The sequence below is a fragment of the Pteropus medius genome, unplaced genomic scaffold (genome assembly GCF_902729225.1).
Source record: "Pteropus medius unplaced genomic scaffold, Ma_sr-lr_union100, whole genome shotgun sequence".
NCBI classification, from domain to species: domain Eukaryota; kingdom Metazoa; phylum Chordata; class Mammalia; order Chiroptera; family Pteropodidae; genus Pteropus; species Pteropus medius.
In genome coordinates this window covers 20,481,552-20,487,217 of record NW_024350319.1, presented here as the reverse complement: position 1 = coordinate 20,487,217, position 5,666 = coordinate 20,481,552, and the positions used below count along the sequence as shown (strand labels likewise).

Here is a 5,666-nt window from a genome sequence, read left to right as displayed (position 1 = left end):
AAAAGGTCTTGAATAAATGTATCATTTGTCACTAGCTAAAAACTGTCATCATTAACTTGATTAATCAAATGCTGCTCTTCAAGATGGATTGAAACACAAAATAGGCAGCCTGGTTCCATATAATCAAGAGATTAATTTGACACACAAGACAACCAATTTAGTGTTACTCAATGATGATGCTTTATTTAGAAAGCCATCAATTGGTATGTTTTTCCTTGATGTACTATTTTGTCTTTCTAACAAGAAATGATAGTTTTCTCAAAAGTTAATCTGCTTTCCTTAACCATAAAAGGTTATTTATCTCAGCACTCCTTAAATTCCAAAATGTGAAACTCTGGTTTATGAGTAAAGAGGAAATTAATGATGGATTAAAAAGCTTAGAGTGGAATTCTTTATTTTAGGATTTTGCTAATTTTCTTTTTGTAACATGATTAGGAATATAGTAGTAGAAATCACAGCAAGAGAGACCCCAAAGACCTCTGTTCTTCCTTCTTCTGGCTGGAGATTAAAATGGCCTATATACACATACTGAGATGTAAATTGTGCACTAACTTGCAAAGAAGTTAATTAGATTTTACCGCTTTTTTTTGTGTATGTGGTGGTTGGGAGAGGTTTTTGGTAAAGTAAAAAGAATATTAAGTCACAATATTAGTTTTCTTTATATGATTGATACTTAAAGCAACTGAGAGGCATATTCATGAGGTTTATGTGGCACATGGATTTTTAAATCATTCCTTAAGAAATAAGCATTTCTTATTATGATGGGAAGAAACAGCAGCAAATTTTTCATTGATTAACTTAGGGCTAAAGATGCTTTCTGGACATTGTGTTTACTGTGAGTGAGAAGTTGGATTTGATGTGTAAAGAGTTCTGAGTTGGGTTAGGTTTCAAATGCTAGATTTGAGGAATTTTTGAAAAGAGAAATGCTGTTTCATTAATAGTTCATGGAAATTTACCATCTGATGTGTTTTAGAACCTATTATGGGTTATTAGATGACATGCCATTTGTGGATTTGACAGATTGTTGAAATCTGTTTTGTTCTGTTTCCTGGGTTTGTGTGTGTGTGTGTGTGTGTGTGTGTGTGTGTGTGTGTATTGTGGGGAGAGGGGCCCCATGAGAGAGATGATACTATGTGTATGATATGTGTATATGTCTTGCATATGTGTGAATGGTTGGTGTTTCTACTTAAGTATGTCAGCCTCCTGGTGATGGTGGAAGCTTTCCAGAATTCCAGAAGTCTTTAAACATGGATAAAGAAACCACGGATGATCGCCTAAGCTAGAATGTGCTGGTTCTGCAATTCATGTTGCAGGCTTTCACCCTATCAATGAAGCAGAATAGCAATTGAATGAAAAGTAGTTATTAAACATTCTTTAGGTGCCCAGTATTGTGGGCCATGCTGATGTTTACTTAATGATCTTAATGTATCTCGTCTTCCACAAGGCAGGAGTCTTTGGAAGCTGTTTGGATTTGGGTCCACAATAGAAGTCAAAACTTTCCTTGTTGCTGATCTGAAGGAAAGTACATCAAGATTAAATGTTTCAAAATTGTTTAATGGGTTTTAGAAGTTTGTTTCACAAGAAGATAATCCTGGACTGGGAGCCAGGACTATGTATTCTAGTCCAATGCCACCGATACGCAGTTGCGTCACCTTGGGCAAATTTCCTTGCTCTTTTAGAGGTTGAAAAAGTATAGATTTATTACTCAGAAAGTAGGCAACATGAGAGGACAATATGAGAAGAATATATTAATATTTTAATAGTGTTCAGAGGCACAAGCACGAACGGTTGTAGAAAATATGTACTAGAGGGAAAAATAAGCTTATCATTGAGAATGAATTCTCACAAAGCTGAGAGAATCTGTTAAGGATTGATGGTTTCAGTCCATCCATTTATTTCTCATTTCTTAAAAGCAAAAACATCTCCTGCTGCCCTTTCTCCTAATTACAGAAGAGAGGTTTTTCTTTTGTAGGAAATTTGGAAAATACAGAAAATCACTAGGAAGAAATGAAAACAGTTTTACTATCCAGAAACAAAACCCTTAAGATTTTAATAAAACATGATAATTTTCTTTTCTATGTATGTATATGTGTGTATATACATAATTGGAATCACAGTGAATGTAGTAATTCCAGTGTATTGTTATTATTTAATAATATACTGTGAACATTTTCTCACATTGAGTATTCTAAAATAGTTTTTAAATAAGTGCACAGTATTCCAGAACATGCAACTTGTTTAAAATATTTTCTTTCCCATTACAAAATGTTCTTTGCCAAAAAAATTGGAAAATATAGAAAGATAGAAAAAAAGGTCAATGATAATTCTATTATCCAAATAAATTAATCTTTTCTTCCAGTTTTATTTTTCTATGCATAGTCACTATATAATTTGTTTTTTTTTTGTTTGTTTAACAATATGGCATACATATTGTCCTGTATTATTAAAATTTATGTTACATATTAACACTAAAATTTATAGTTGTTTTGTATTATAGCTTAATATTTGTAATTAATATTTCTGTGTGATTATGCATATAGTGTATGCAATCATATTTCATAGTTTATCCACTTAACATTTATTGAGAGCCTATTAATGCCAGGCACTTGGTATAGACATGTGAACCCAACAGATTATATAAATTAAGAATGATAGCATATATTCTTTCATAATATTTTTGTTACCATTACCAACATATTTTTACACATGAACTAATATTTTGATCCTGTCATTGTGAGTAGCTGCATTGTAATCCAATTGTATCATGAATTGGATTGTTGTCAATTTTTCCCTAAGAGTATTGTGATGAATATCCTTATAGTCAATTCTTTTTCACATTCTTAATTATTTACCCAACACAAATTCCTAGAGTGTAATATTTTTATTAAAAGGCATTTGTATTTTAAAGACTTTTGATCTCTCCTGCCGAAATGTTACTCAGAAAGTTTCTACCAATTTTTATTCCTAACAACAATGTATAAGGGCCATATTCTCAGGCAAAAAATGGCATATTATTGGTGTTTTAATTTTCATATCTTTAATTATTAGTAAGTTGATTCTTTTCCTAAATGATGATTGACTAGTTGTATTTCTTCATTAGAAAATTATTTTTTAGGTCATTTGGTCATTTTTTGGGGGGAGGATAACTTTTTGTGCTGATTTATATGAAATTTTAGTATATTAAATGTATTAATCATTTTCCTATTGTATATAAATTTCCATTCTTCAGCTTGATATAATTTTGTTTATTGCATTTTTGAAATTCAGAACTTGTATATTTTAATGTAGTCAAACTTATAAATCTTTTCATTTTTTTGCTGCCTTTAGTTTTGTTCCAGAAAGCCCCGCCCCCCATTTCCCATTACTCCCGGCTTATATACATTTAAAACATAGATGATTCCATTTTAAAATTTAAATTCCTTACAGTTGTCTAATAGACATATGAACAGATGCTCAAGGTCGCTAACATCAGAGAAATGAAAATTAAAACCACAATAAGACATCACCTCATTCCTGTCAGAATGGCTATCATCAATAAATCAAAAACCAACAAGTGTTGGTGAGGATGCGGAGAAAAGAGAACTCTTGTACATTGTTGGTGGGATTGCAAATTGGGACAGCTGCTATGGAAAACAGTATGGAGGTTTCTCAAAAATTTAAAAATAGATATGACTTTTGACCCAGCAATTGCACTCTGGGTATTTATCCAAAGAAAACCAAAACAATAATTCGAAAGATCTATGCACCCCAACATTCATGGCAACACCATTTACAATGGCCAAGGTATGGAAACAACCTAAAGGCCCATCAACAGATGATTGGATAAAGAAATTATGATTCATATATACAATGGAATATTACTCAGTCATTATAAAAAAATGAAATCCTACCATTTGCAATGATGTGGATGGACCCTAGAGGTAATTATGTTGAGTGAAATAAATCAGACAGAGAAAGATAAATACCATATGATTTCACTTATACGTGTAATCTAAGGAACAAAAATTACAAACTAATCAAAAACGGACTCACAAATATAGTGGACAATTTGATTTCAGACAGAGGGGAGGGGAGGTTGGGGGCTGAGAGAATGGGGTGAAGGGTTAAAGAAGTACAAATTACTAGTTGATAGATGGTCATGGGGATGGGGAGCACTGCATAGGGAATGCAGGTAGCATTAATACGTTGTTGGCTAGGTGGAGGGCCTGGGGAGGGAGGGAGCAATTGGGGAAATCGTTTTATGAACTATATAATGTCTAACCAATGTACTGTATACTTGAAACTAATTAAAATAAATAAATTAACTAAAAAATTAAAATTTCTAATCTAGGTGAAAATTACTTATTTTGGTGAATAACAGTGTAAACATCAACTTTTTATTCCTCCTAAGTAGCTGACCAATGATCTCAGTACCATTGAGATCATTCCACACTACTTTGAAATGGCATCTGTATATATTCCTGGATGTATTGATGGGGTTTTTACTGTACAGTTAGCAGCACAAATTTTTCTTTCTTTTTTTTTACCTTTCAGCGTTTTCTTGGATTTACCTTTTTATTCTTTTAGATGATGCTTTTTTCTTTTTTTTTTTTACTCCTTTGTTTGGATATGCTCCCTCTTTGTTTTAAAATTTGAAAGATTTTTAAAAGGGTGTAATAAAATTGCCAAGATAAACTTTCCTATCTCCTCTTCCTAATTTTCTATTTTGGATCACGTGTTAGAAATTTTGGCTTATATTTTAAATTTTATGAAAATTTTTTGAGGCCTTAATATATATATAGTCAACTTTTGTGAATGTTTCATTAATTTTTGAAAAGAATGTATTTTCTGTTGGTACAAAATTCTCTCATGTACAACTATAAAGTCACACTTTTTAAAATGTATTCAACTATCCTATTTAAAAATTTTGTTTTTATTTTATTTAATCTGTCACTTTCTGAGAGGTATGTTAAAGTTTCCTTCTATAATTGAGAATTTGTCAAATCACCCTTTTATTTTTAATAATTTTAATATTAAAATGGTTAGGTACATAATGATTCAAAATAGTTTCATATTCTTGAAAATTAGTGATGATATTATTTGACTTATTTTGAATTTTGAGTTTGAATTCTATATTGTCAGATATAGCCAGGCCTACTTTTGTTTCAAGATTTTCCTGGCTTATCTCTATTGTTTCAGAATTATTTTTATCTTTAAAAAAAAAACTGAAAGTAGATTTTTTTTTTTAGGCAAGGCAACCCTTGATTAATCTCACAGATTGCAAGGACCTTGTCAGCTTATAATCCCTTATTTTTTATTTTTTTTTTATGCCTACAGCACCTGGTCTCCTAGGTGGTCTCCCATCCAAGTACTAACCAGGCCCAACCCTGCTTAGCTTCTGAGATTAGACGGGATCAGGCTTGTTCAGGGTAGCATGGCCATAGACTTGAAAATAGTTTTAATATCAAATACTATTAAAAAGATTATACTAAAAAACTTTAGGACCTGTTTTTCCCCTGCCATCACTCCCCAAATATACACACTTTCTGTTTTTTTAGTTGTTTTTTTTTTTCTGATGTTTACCCCCATGTTTCTAAATAATGTACTTATGTGGTTTTTGACTTATTATTATCCAATAAAAGACAGCTATTTTCTTTCAATATAATTATGTCATAATTTTTGGCTAA

The 5,666-nt window shown here is 31.5% G+C and overlaps 1 pseudogene; it reads right to left on the bottom strand.

Moving 5' to 3' along the window:
• Window positions 1–5,307: 5,307 nt before the first annotated feature.
• LOC120583524 (uncharacterized) lies at window positions 5,308–5,425 on the bottom strand (annotated as a pseudogene).
• Window positions 5,426–5,666: the final 241 nt, after the last annotated feature.